The sequence below is a fragment of the Haemaphysalis longicornis genome, unplaced genomic scaffold, assembly GCF_048455015.1.
Source record: "Haemaphysalis longicornis isolate Haplotype H1 unplaced genomic scaffold, Haemaphysalis longicornis Haplotype H1 scaffold_3, whole genome shotgun sequence".
Taxonomy (NCBI): domain Eukaryota; kingdom Metazoa; phylum Arthropoda; class Arachnida; order Ixodida; family Ixodidae; genus Haemaphysalis; species Haemaphysalis longicornis.
Window position 1 is genome coordinate 76462877 of NW_027526335.1, and position 14284 is coordinate 76477160.

A 14284-nucleotide genomic window follows, 5' to 3' on the forward strand; every position below is an offset into this window, starting at 1 on the left:
AGGAAATCGATAAGGAAAAGCGTAATGTGGTCGTCTGAAACTCGTTGAGACGGGTTAGCAAATGTAGCAGAGAGAAAACGAGGCGCACCACATCACTCACACGACTGTACGCCCAATCATTACTTTCGTATGACGGGAACTACCCCTGCCATTAGTTCTATTTTGATGTTTTCCCTGTTTCCATTGGTGGAATACAAGTCTTACGCCATTCGACCAAGAACTCTAGCATATGTTCCGCACAGAGTAAAGCTAGAGATAAATGTGAGTAAATCAGAGCAGATGTTTTCGTATAAAACATGCGTTTGGGAGTTTTTTATATGTGTTTCTCAACCTTCATGTGTTTTGATTGCTCAGTAGCCTCGTTATGTTGCATCGAGAGATGAACTGGACACGACTGCGCAGAGTACAAAATAAAACAAAAATCCGCGCACCGCAACCTTCGTGGCCTCAGAAGGAACTAAAAAGAAACGAATTCATGCAGAGACGCAAGGCCCACCAGAAACATAAAAGGCCCACTTCGTCGTACGTGAGTAGTAAATGAAATCGGATTTGTGTGCGAGTGCGCCACGTTGGCCAGGATTTTAGAATATATTTGGACCGCTAACGTTAGAACGAATGTGGTTCGCTGTACTTTATATCCTTTTTGTAGGACAGTACGAAGTTATTTTTAAAGCTCCCTGTCACGCTGAGACTGACATTACGAATAGAAAAAGAAAAAAAACTGTGGTTGATTCCTGTGTCATAAGAATCGGTAAAACACGAAAATGAAATGTGCAGCGAAATCTGCAGCTGAGCATGATTTGCGGGTCGACGGATCTCTTGTGGGTGTGCTTGGCGAGCGACGTCCTGCTGACGGGTCACTTCGGCAAAGGTGTACTGGCATTATTTCCGCGACTGATATATCAGTCGCTGCCGTCATTTTTGCGTTTATTGCGTATATTTCACTCCCGTCATATATGACGGCAGTGAAATGTTCGTGTATCCGTGAAAAAACACTTTCGTGTTAAAATACGACACTGTTGTCAGAATCTAGCACGTGGGGAACGAATGCAAAAGCGCATATTCTTCAATACCCTCCGAAGAAAGGTGGGAGGCCGCGCTGGGCAGCTCGGTACCGGACCTACAGGTCCGTTTGGTCGCCAGAGCTGCCGACGTCACTGCTCAGTTCACGCTGACAGCCATCAGCGCGACCTACCAGCATCACTTTCAAGATGCATCATAAACTGATAATCCTCGAGGTAAAGTTTATTCTCTCTCTCCCTTTTTTTCTTTCTCTCTCTCTCGGTGCCTTCTAAAGCCCTAAAGCAGGGCTATCGAACTATATATATATATATATATATATATATATATATATATATATATATATATATATATATATATATATATATATATATATATATATATATATATATATATATATATATACGATAGAGAAGTCAAACTGAAAAACATAACAACATTTATTCTAACGTTTCGACCGGGGGCCGGTCTTTCTTTGAAAAAGACCGGCCCCCGGTCGAAACGTTAGAATAAATGTTGTTATGTTTTTCAGTTTGACTTCTCTATCGTACAGCTAACCTCATAGCCAGGAACCTTTTCTCTTAACTATATATATATATATATATATATATATATATATATATATATATATAAGACAGAAATAAGAATTGGCAGTCAAGAAGACCTCGGAAAGCAAAGGGGAGGATGTAGTAGCTCAAGATAAAGAATGTGGAGAATAAGAAAGTGGAGAAAAAATGCCTGCCAGGTGGGATCCGAACCCACGACCATATATATATATATATATATATATATATATATATATATATATATAAAGATAGGTCAGCAGTCTACAATGCCAAAGGAGGCATAGGGGTGTGGTTGGGCTCTTTTCTTTTTCACTACGGTTAATGAAGTACACATTTTTTTTTAAATATACAGAAGAAAGAAAGAAAAACACGCGCCCAGAGTGGGGACCGAACCCACGCCTTTCGATTACACGTCGAATGCCTTACCAATTCGGCTATCTGGGCGACTGTGTTCTCCTTCACTTTCTGGGCTATTTATATTTTACTAGAATTGTATCTGATGCTTGAGGGTGGTAGCCAGCGCCACCCTGACTACACGGGGAGAAGGGGACCTTCTTTTCAACCCCCGGGGCGTGACTCAAACGTCTACAGCCTGTCATGAGCGGGTAACTGGCGGGAAGCCCTCCTATGCTACCTAGGCATCAAGGCTGCCAGAACCGAGACCCTCGCTAGGCTTTCGCAGAATAATATAGTAAGGAAATGAGGGGCTCGTTGAGGAAAAATACAGAAAGATAGGTCAGCAGTCTGATTGATTGATTGATTGTGGGGTTTAACGCGCCGACGCAACGCAGGCGATGAGGCGCGCCGTAGTGGAGGGCTCCGGATTAATTTTGACCACCTGGGGATCTTTATCGTGCGCCGAAATCTCGTACACACGGGCGTTTTTACTTTTCGCCTCCATCAGAAAAGCGGCCGCCGCGGCCGGGAATCGAACCCGCGACCTCGTGCTCAGCAGCGCAACGCCTTAGCCACTGAGCCACCGCGGCGGGTAGGTCAGCAGTCTACAATGCCAAAGGAGGCATAGGGGTGTGGTTGGGCTCTTTTCTTTTTCACTACGGTTAATGAAGTACACATTTTTTTTTAAATATACAGAAGAAAGAAAGAAAAACACGCGCCCAGAGTGGGGACCGAACCCACGCCTTTCGATTACATGTCGAATGCCTTACCAATTCGGCTATCTGGGCGACTGTGTTCTCCTTCACTTTCTGGGCTATTTATATTTTACTAGAATTGTATCTGACGCTTGAGGGTGGTAGCCAGCGCCACCCTGACTACACGGGGAGAAGGGGACCTTCTTTTCAACCCCCGGGGCGTGACTCAAACGTCTACAGCCTGTCATGAGCGGGTAACTGGCGGGAAGCCCTCTTATGCTACCTAGGCATCAAGGCTGCCAGAACCGAGACCCTCGCTAGGCTTTCGCAGAATAATATAGTAAGGAAATGAGGGGCTCGTTGAGGAAAAATACAGAAAGATAGGTCAGCAGTCTACAATGCCAAAGGAGGCATAGGGGTGTGGTTGGGCTCTTTTCTTTTTCACTACGGTTAATGAAGTACACATTTTTTTTTAAATATACAGAAGAAAGAAAGAAAAACACGCGCCCAGAGTGGGGACCGAACCCACGCCTTTCGATTACATGTCGAATGCCTTACCAATTCGGCTATCTGGGCGACTGTGTTCTCCTTCACTTTCTGGGCTATTTATATTTTACTAGAATTGTATCTGACGCTTGAGGGTGGTAGCCAGCGCCACCCTGACTAAACGGGGAGAAGGGGACCTTCTTTTCAACCCCCGGGGCGTGACTCAAACGTCTACAGCCTGTCATGAGCGGGTAACTGGCGGGAAGCCCTCTTATGCTACCTAGGCATCAAGGCTGCCAGAACCGAGACCCTCGCTAGGCTTTCGCAGAATAATATAGTAAGGAAATGAGGGGCTCGTTGAGGAAAAATACAGAAAGATAGGTCAGCAGTCTACAATGCCAAAGGAGGCATAGGGGTGTGGTTGGGCTCTTTTCTTTTTCACTACGGTTAATGAAGTACACATTTTTTTTAAATATACAGAAGAAAGAAAGAAAAACACGCGCCCAGAGTGGGGACCGAACCCACGCCTTTCGATTACATGTCGAATGCCTTACCAATTCGGCTATCTGGGCGACTGTGTTCTCCTTCACTTTCTGGGCTATTTATATTTTACTAGAATTGTATCTGACGCTTGAGGGTGGTAGCCAGCGCCACCCTGACTACACGGGGAGAAGGGGACCTTCTTTTCAACCCCCGGGGCGTGACTCAAACGTCTACAGCCTGTCATGAGCGGGTAACTGGCGGGAAGCCCTCTTATGCTACCTAGGCATCAAGGCTGCCAGAACCGAGACCCTCGCTAGGCTTTCGCAGAATAATATAGTAAGGAAATGAGGGGCTCGTTGAGGAAAAATACAGAAAGATAGGTCAGCAGTCTACAATGCCAAAGGAGGCATAGGGGTGTGGTTGGGCTCTTTTCTTTTTCACTACGGTTAATGACGTACACATTTTTTTTAAATATACAGAAGAAAGAAAGAAAAACACGCGCCCAGAGTGGGGACCGAACCCACGCCTTTCGATTACATGTCGAATGCCTTACCAATTCGGCTATCTGGGCGACTGTGTTCTCCTTCACTTTCTGGGCTATTTATATTTTACTAGAATTGTATCTGACGCTTGAGGGTGGTAGCCAGCGCCACCCTGACTAAACGGGGAGAAGGGGACCTTCTTTTCAACCCCCGGGGCGTGACTCAAACGTCTACAGCCTGTCATGAGCGGGTAACTGGCGGGAAGCCCTCTTATGCTACCTAGGCATCAAGGCTGCCAGAACCGAGACCCTCGCTAGGCTTTCGCAGAATAATATAGTAAGGAAATGAGGGGCTCGTTGAGGAAAAATACAGAAAGATAGGTCAGCAGTCTACAATGCCAAAGGAGGCATAGGGGTGTGGTTGGGCTCTTTTCTTTTTCACTACGGTTAATGAAGTACACATTTTTTTTTAAATATACAGAAGAAAGAAAGAAAAACACGCGCCCAGAGTGGGGACCGAACCCACGCCTTTCGATTACATGTCGAATGCCTTACCAATTCGGCTATCTGGGCGACTGTGTTCTCCTTCACTTTCTGGGCTATTTATATTTTACTAGAATTGTATCTGACGCTTGAGGGTGGCAGCCAGCGCCACCCTGACTACACGGGGAGAAGGGGACCTTCTTTTCAACCCCCGGGGCGTGACTCAAACGTCTACAGCCTGTCATGAGCGGGTAACTGGCGGGAAGCCCTCTTATGCTACCTAGGCATCAAGGCTGCCAGAACCGAGACCCTCGCTAGGCTTTCGCAGAATAATATAGTAAGGAAATGAGGGGCTCGTTGAGGAAAAATACAGAAAGATAGGTCAGCAGTCTACAATGCCAAAGGAGGCATAGGGGTGTGGTTGGGCTCTTTTCTTTTTCACTACGGTTAATGAAGTACACTTTTTTTTTAAATATACAGAAGAAAGAAAGAAAAACACGCGCCCAGAGTGGGGACCGAACCCACGCCTTTCGATTACATGTCGAATGCCTTACCAATTCGGCTATCTGGGCGACTGTGTTCTCCTTCACTTTCTGGGCTATTTATATTTTACTAGAATTGTATCTGACGCTTGAGGGTGGTAGCCAGCGCCACCCTGACTACACGGGGAGAAGGGGACCTTCTTTTCAACCCCCGGGGCGTGACTCAAACGTCTACAGCCTGTCATGAGCGGGTAACTGGCGGGAAGCCCTCTTATGCTACCTAGGCATCAAGGCTGCCAGAACCGAGACCCTCGCTAGGCTTTCGCAGAATAATATAGTAAGGAAATGAGGGGCTCGTTGAGGAAAAATACAGAAAGATAGGTCAGCAGTCTACAATGCCAAAGGAGGCATAGGGGTGTGGTTGGGCTCTTTTCTTTTTCACTACGGTTAATGAAGTACACATTTTTTTTTAAATATACAGAAGAAAGAAAGAAAAACACGCGCCCAGAGTGGGGACCGAACCCACGCCTTTCGATTACATGTCGAATGCCTTACCAATTCGGCTATCTGGGCGACTGTGTTCTCCTTCACTTTCTGGGCTATTTATATTTTACTAGAATTGTATCTGACGCTTGAGGGTGGTAGCCAGCGCCACCCTGACTACACGGGGAGAAGGGGACCTTCTTTTCAACCCCCGGGGCGTGACTCAAACGTCTACAGCCTGTCATGAGCGGGTAACTGGCGGGAAGCCCTCTTATGCTACCTAGGCATCAAGGCTGCCAGAACCGAGACCCTCGCTAGGCTTTCGCAGAATAATATAGTAAGGAAATGAGGGGCTCGTTGAGGAAAAATACAGAAAGATAGGTCAGCAGTCTACAATGCCAAAGGAGGCATAGGGGTGTGGTTGGGCTCTTTTCTTTTTCACTACGGTTAATGAAGTACACTTTTTTTTTAAATATACAGAAGAAAGAAAGAAAAACACGCGCCCAGAGTGGGGACCGAACCCACGCCTTTCGATTACATGTCGAATGCCTTACCAATTCGGCTATCTGGGCGACTGTGTTCTCCTTCACTTTCTGGGCTATTTATATTTTACTAGAATTGTATCTGACGCTTGAGGGTGGTAGCCAGCGCCACCCTGACTACACGGGGAGAAGGGGACCTTCTTTTCAACCCCCGGGGCGTGACTCAAACGTCTACAGCCTGTCATGAGCGGGTAACTGGCGGGAAGCCCTCTTATGCTACCTAGGCATCAAGGCTGCCAGAACCGAGACCCTCGCTAGGCTTTCGCAGAATAATATAGTAAGGAAATGAGGGGCTCGTTGAGGAAAAATACAGAAAGATAGGTCAGCAGTCTACAATGCCAAAGGAGGCATAGGGGTGTGGTTGGGCTCTTTTCTTTTTCACTACGGTTAATGAAGTACACATTTTGTTTTTAAATATAAAGAAGAAAGAAAAACACGCGCCCAGAGTGGGGACCGAACCCACGCCTTTCGATTACATGTCGAATGCCTTACCAATTCGGCTATCTGGGCGACTGTGTTCTCCTTCACTTTCTGGGCTATTTATATTTTACTAGAATTGTATCTGACGCTTGAGTCACGCCCCGGGGGTTGAAAAGAAGGTCCCCTTCTCCCCGTGTAGTCAGGGTGGCGCTGGCTACCACCCTCAAGCGTCAGATACAATTCTAGTAAAATATAAATAGCCCAGAAAGTGAAGGAGAACACAGTCGCCCAGATAGCCGAATTGGTAAGGCATTCGACATGTAATCGAAAGGCGTGGGTTCGGTCCCCACTCTGGGCGCGTGTTTTTCTTTCTTTCTTCTGTATATTTAAAAAAAAAGTGTACTTCATTAACCGTAGTGAAAAAGAAAAGAGCCCAACCACACCCCTATGCCTCCTTTGGCATTGTAGACTGCTGACCTATCTTTCTGTATTTTTCCTCAACGAGCCCCTCATTTCCTTACTATATTATTCTGCGAAAGCCTAGCGAGGGTCTCGGTTCTGGCAGCCTTGATGCCTAGGTAGCATAAGAGGGCTTCCCGCCAGTTACCCGCTCATGACAGGCTGTAGACGTTTGAGTCACGCCCCGGGAGTTGAAAAGAAGGTCCCTTTCTCCCCGTGTAGTCAGGGTGGCGCTGGCTACCACCCTCAAGCGTCAGATACAATTCTAGTAAAATATAAATAGCCCAGAAAGTGAAGGAGAACACAGTCGCCCAGATAGCCGAATTGGTAAGGCATTCGACATGTAATCGAAAGGCGTGGGTTCGGTCCCCACTCTGGGCGCGTGTTTTTCTTTCTTTCTTCTGTATATTTAAAAAAAAAATGTGTACTTCATTAACCGTAGTGAAAAAGAAAAGAGCCCAACCACACCCCTATGCCTCCTTTGGCATTGTAGACTGCTGACCTATCTTTCTGTATTTTTCCTCAACGAGCCCCTCATTTCCTTACTATATTATTCTGCGAAAGCCTAGCGAGGGTCTCGGTTCTGGCAGCCTTGATGCCTAGGTAGCATAAGAGGGCTTCCCGCCAGTTACCCGCTCATGACAGGCTGTAGACGTTTGAGTCACGCCCCGGGGGTTGAAAAGAAGGTCCCCTTCTCCCCGTGTAGTCAGGGTGGCGCTGGCTACCACCCTCAAGCGTCAGATACAATTCTAGTAAAATATAAATAGCCCAGAAAGTGAAGGAGAACACAGTCGCCCAGATAGCCGAATTGGTAAGGCATTCGACATGTAATCGAAAGGCGTGGGTTCGGTCCCCACTCTGGGCGCGTGTTTTTCTTTCTTTCTTCTGTATATTTAAAAAAAAAGTGTACTTCATTAACCGTAGTGAAAAAGAAAAGAGCCCAACCACACCCCTATGCCTCCTTTGGCATTGTAGACTGCTGACCTATCTTTCTGTATTTTTCCTCAACGAGCCCCTCATTTCCTTACTATATTATTCTGCGAAAGCCTAGCGAGGGTCTCGGTTCTGGCAGCCTTGATGCCTAGGTAGCATAAGAGGGCTTCCCGCCAGTTACCCGCTCATGACAGGCTGTAGACGTTTGAGTCACGCCCCGGGGGTTGAAAAGAAGGTCCCCTTCTCCCCGTGTAGTCAGGGTGGCGCTGGCTACCACCCTCAAGCGTCAGATACAATTCTAGTAAAATATAAATAGCCCAGAAAGTGAAGGAGAACACAGTCGCCCAGATAGCTGAATTGGTAAGGCATTCGACATGTAATCTAAAGGCGTGGGTTCGGTCCCCACTCTGGGCGCGTGTTTTTCTTTCTTTCTTCTGTATATTTAAAAAAAAATGTGTACTTCATTAACCGTAGTGAAAAAGAAAAGAGCCCAACCACACCCCTATGCCTCCTTTGGCATTGTAGACTGCTGACCTATCTTTCTGTATTTTTCCTCAACGAGCCCCTCATTTCCTTACTATATATATATATATATATATATATATATATACTCTAGTTCATTTATACTGATACCGTTTATAACAATATATCGGATATAACGATTGAATCCGGTTATATTGTGCACCAAAAGTGCAACAGTGATGACTATAACGACGCGGTTAGCCTACCCAGGTAGTTTCTTCGTAGGAAGTCCAATGAGTGACACAGACCCTCGGGGACTTTGTTTCCGCCAAGGACGTTTACCTCAGCTAGGTGAAGCACCCACCTATAGATGCTCTTGGAAAAGATTTGCGCTAGCTTCACACGCGGCAGACATAGGTGACCGACTGTGGCTTCTTTTCCGCAAATTAGTAGTAGTACGACCTTTCTGGCATGCGAATAAAAGGTTTTGAGCTCTGTTCCGTCGTTTTATTTCGCAACCCGCTTATAATAATTATCGGTTATAACGATGGGATTTTCTTGGCACTTGGATATTGTTATAAGTGGACTAGACTGTATATATATATATATATATATATATATATATATATATATATATATATATATATATATATATATATATATATATATATATATATATATATACAGAAAGACAGAGAGAGAGAGAGAGGAGAATACGCATGCGAAGTAAGTTGACTGTTTTGCGAATGGAGATAGCTATGTTTTCAAAAGTGAGGAACCAAGTGATGACAATCACCCGCCCAGGGTGGGCACCCAATCCCGGACCTCAGGATTGTTGTGCGTAATAGGCAAGCCTTTTTTTTTAGTTTCTATTCGGGGCAAGTGTATTTTACATTGTCCTACCAGCACAGAGAAAAGATTCACGCAGGTGAAAACCATTCTCGCCCCTCGTTAGTTTCCGTGTCCGTTTATAGACGTGAAGGTGCGAAGAGTGTGAGATTACTGGCGTAATTGGTTTCGCGATATGTACGGCCGTCGTCTGCCGCCATGGTGGATAATCGCGGGCGTTTTTCCTACTCCTGCTTCAAGGTGGCAGCACCTCTCTTGCTTGAATAACTTCGTTATTTTTGCTCCCCTGGAAAAATGGAAGCTAAGCGAAAGAAACAGCTGCCAGATCCAAGAATTCTTTTATAAACAAAGGAAAAGCATGGTTTTCCGCCGACCAGAAGCCGAAACACTTCTGAAAGGAGTAGTACTTCAGCCAAAACAAAAAGTCATTCAGCCTTCAGGGTCCCTTTATTGCAAGCTCATTGCCGCGTCTATGCGGTTCATTATCGAACAATAGCGTAGCACTATTCCCTACGAGTTTAGCGAGCACGTAACTCGTGAAACAGACAGGCGTGCGCTCGTCTACTTGCACGCTAACTGGTTGCCCTATCCACTGCGGCGCAGCCCCAGCAGCAGCGCGTTGCTGTCGACATCTCGCGGCGAACAGAGACTCCCCAAGCTACGGTGTAGCAATGCGTGTGCCATTTTGATGGAACCATGAAGACAAAGTACAAGTTCAGCTTACTAATAAGACTGCTCTGTCCCGATGGCGATAATGCCAGCTTTAACGCAAACATCGAATAAATAATGGGAGACTATCCCCTGACACTTTCCGGCGATTTATATTCGACGTCACAATCTTGTTTGGAAGCAGAGATGCAGCGATGGCGTAGAGGTAGAACACCCGCCTCGCGAACAGAAGGACCGGGGTTCGAATCCCGGTGCCGGACAATTCCCACCGGATTAAAAAAAAATCCGCGTATTGATGGAATTGCTCAAAGGGGCTTGGGGTGCGGCCTGACCCCGGCGACCATTGCCGGCAATGCACTCCCTCACCAGAGCAGGATTGGCCACCCTGATCTAGTAACGGCCACAACCTCCCATGAAAAGGCTGGTGATGATGATGAATCTTGTTTGTGTGGTTGAGGCCACCGACTTAAGCTACTCTACAGAAACGTGACCGGGCGATAGTACTAGGGCCTCTAGCTCCGTTTGACAGTATCGCTTGAATGCTGACATGCAGTTCACACGCTGATAACTGTGTTTTCAGTGCTGGCCCATATTACTTTTCTCCCGCCCATATTACGTCATGGTGGCGCGAAATTTGAAAGATAAATATTCCTTGCGTTTCTTTTTGCTAAAAACAACCCTTTGTGGCTGTACTGGAGCTGAGCGAGTTATTAAAGGCTAGTCCTTTCAAATTGAACGAAGTGATATTTTAACACGAACGTGTTTTTTTCCGGGATACACAGATTTCACTGACGTCATATCCGACACGGAAATGACGCCAGTACAACAAAGCAAGCCGCCTGTAAAAGGTTCACCCCTGCACACAGGGCGTTCTTGCGGGGAAGCAACCTTAAATACTAAATAGTGCGTTATACTTGGGGTTGTTCGTTTTAGGGTTTTATATTTTAACACTGAAGTGTTTTATGCCGGGAAACACCAAGATTTCACTGGCGTCATATCCGTCACGAAAATGACGCCGTACACCCTTGCCGAAGCGACCCGCCAGAAGGACGTCGCTCGCCAAGCCCACCCACAAGACAGCCGCCGATCCGCAAATCATGCTCAGCTGCAGATTTCGCTGCACATTTCACTTTCGCGTTTTACCGCTTCCCATGACAGAGAAATAGACCACAATGTTTTTGTCTTCACGTCGCTTTAAAAAATTGTGCGGGTATTCTGAGTGTGTCTATTAACGCGTAATCATTTTTTTTCTAGCCATTCTGCAACACACGCATGACCTGTAACGCCGTTTTCAGCCGCCATGATGGAGAATAACACGCGCGTTTTCTGCTCCTGCTTCCAGGCGGCAGCACCTGCATGATTGAATGATTTCGTTTTTTTATTTTTGCTTCTCTGAAAAATGGAAGGGAAGTAGGGGAGATAGCGGCCCAATAATACAATAATTTTATTTGTTACCAAACAAAGCCTCGGCTTGTGAGAGGTGTGACCTGTCATCCAAAACAAAAGTCATTCAACCTTCAGCGTCTTTTTAAGGCCAATTTATTGCAGCTTCTGTGTAATTCGCCGATAGACAATAAGCACCACGTCTACGTATTTCGTGTTCCCGTAGCTCGCGAAACGAATAAGGCGTGCTCAGAGCAGAATTCACACTCGCAGCGCGTCGCTATCGCCATCTATCGGCCGATTTCGAGGCGAATAGAGACACCAAGGAGGAGGAGCTACGGTGTTCCGATGCATGTGCCATTTTAAAAATGGTGCATAAATTCTGAGTGTCCATTACACGGACACTGAAGACTAAAAAGCGTATTAATTTGGCTGAATGATTACGCGTTCCGTATCTCTCTAGATTTTATTTTTCGATGGCCAACGATGCCTTGTTTCCTTGTTTGCCGGGAAATACAGTACACCCTCGATAAGATGAACTCGGTTAAGACGAATTTCATGGTTAAGGCGAACAACCCTTTTGCTCTCTTGTAACGTGCTCCATGCAAAAAACGTCCGCTTAAGAAATATTTCTGGTAATACAAACAAATCACGGTCCCATCGAGTTCGTCTTAACGGAAGTTTACAGTAAATACTTAAAGCTAGCACTTGCATTTGCCGTTTTCCTCTAATTTCGTTTTTCGTGACACTTTTCGTGATGTCATGAAGCGCCTGCAGGTTAACCGGGCCATTTTAATTTTTTCCAAATCGTAGCCATCTTCCTAAACCATGTTCTGAACGCTTTCACTGTGGAAGTCCTTCTGACACCCTTTTGATATGGCAGCGCCCAGGCAATGTAGGTCATCGAGCCCCACCTTTTATGGGGGCGGGGTGATGACGGCGGTGAAGCTTCCCCAGAAAGTGTTGCCTCCTGTGAGCAGGTATAGAAAATGCTCGCGCAGTTTTCTAATTGCAGTTGGCGGCCGTCTCATTTTAAGTCGATAGCGCTAATGATATCTGAGTTTCCCCAGGTCGGTGGCTATATATGTGCTATTGTTAAGTAGGTGCAGTAGTAGGCTCTCGTGTTTACCTGCGCACCTTTTTTGGCTCCGGTTGTTCGTAAGGCAAATTATTCCAACACAATCGTAACTGACCCAAAGCCTACCACCTGGGCTAAGGTATCCTGCTTTATAACATTATTAGGAAAGGATTGTGTCTTTTAGAAGTTCCTTCATTCGTTTATTTTACAGTTACATGTCCATACCATGGTGCTTGTTATTTTAAAATGCTTAGGTGAACTCCACCAATACCGCGCTTAACCATTCAAGTTTCGTGATGTCACAAGATGTAGTGCGGAAAAGTGTATAAAGCAGCTGTTTTGACGCGGTTGTCATTTTCTGCGTGATTGAGCAACTACTGCTACTGCTTCTGCGAGGGGTATACGTTTATTTACGACACTAATCTGCTGCCATGGCCAACTTCCATTGGCAAAACGTGATTGATCGATAGTGCTCCACTTGACAGTATCACTTGAATGCTGACATGCAGTTCACACGCTGATAACTGTGTTTTCAGTGCTGGCCCATATTACTTTACTCCCGTCCATATTACGTCATGGTGGCGCGAAATTTGAAAGTTTATTTCAAATATTCCTTACGTTTTTCTTTTTTTGTTGCCGTTCGTAAAAACCGCCATTTGTAGCTGTACTGAAGCTGAGCGAGTTACCAAAGGCTAGTGTTTTCAAATTGAACAAACTGGTATTTTGTCTTCACGGCCCGTTATAAAATTGTGCGGATATTCTGATTGTGTCTATTAACGCATAATCCATTTTTTGTTAGCCAATATGCAATACACGTACGACCTTTAAAGCCATCGTTAGCCGGCATGCTGGAGAATCGCGCGCGCATTTTTGCTGCTGTAGCCGTACGGCTGCATTCAGGTGGATGTCAAACTTTCCTTCACATTTTCTGCTCCTGCTTCCAGGCGGCAGCACCTTCTTGATCGAATGATTTCGTTTTTTTTTTGTTCACCAAAAAATGTAAGGGAAGAAGGAGAGATAGCGCCCAAATACAATAATTCATCTGTTACCAAACAAAGCCTCGCCTTGTGAAAGGTGTGACCTCACATCCAAAACAAAAGTCATTGAGCCTTCAGTATTTCTTTGCGCCAACTTATTGCAGTTTCTATGTAGTCCGCCGATAGACAATAGGTACCCGGTCTACGTATTTCGTGCGTACGTAACCAACGAAACGAAGGCGGCGTGCTCAGAGCAGAATCCCCACTTGATGATGATGATTTCTATTGGTTTCCCCTTTGTATCGGGGTGATGACATGTCATCTTACCAAAAAGGACTAATATACATATGTTTTACACTTTTGGTTCAATACTAGCGCTGCTTAGGGCAGGCACAAAAAGCTTATTAGGCACAAAATACTTTTTTTCTGTTACAGGTGGTAACTGTCCTAGGCAATATTCCCCTCTCTGCTTTTCGTCCACCAGCATTCTAATCTTCTTTTCGTCCCTTGCAGCACGTCACTATCGCCATCTATCGGCCGATTTCGCTTCGAATAGAGGCACCATTGAACTACGGTGTTCTGATGCGTGGCCCATTTTAAAAACGGTACATAAGTTCTGAGAGTGTCCATTACAGGGACACTGAAGTCTAAAAAGCGTATGGTTTTGGCTGAAAGGTTACGCATTTCGTATCTCTCTCGATTTTTTTTTCGATGGCCAACGACACGTTGTTTGCCGATAAATACAGTAGACTCTCGTTAAGACGAACTCGGATAAGACGAACTTCATGGTTAAGACGAACACCACTTTTGCTCTCTTCTAACACGCACAATGCAAAAAAACGCCCGCTTAAGAGAATTTTCTGGTACTACGAACAAATCTTCACGGTTCTTTCGAGTTCGTCCTAACGGGAGTTTACTGTAACTACTTAAAGCTGGC

General features: G+C 45.6%; 1 protein-coding gene and 1 non-coding gene across 2 annotated transcripts in view; both read right to left on the reverse strand.

The window, feature by feature from the left end:
- LOC144174648 (uncharacterized) overlaps positions 1–14284 on the reverse strand; it is a 71212-nt gene that overhangs the window by 18564 nt on the left and 38364 nt on the right. The window lies entirely within an intron of this gene.
- Trnat-ugu (transfer RNA threonine (anticodon UGU)) lies at positions 1959–2030 on the reverse strand. The gene has a single exon. It is a non-coding gene; the product is annotated as a tRNA-Thr (tRNA).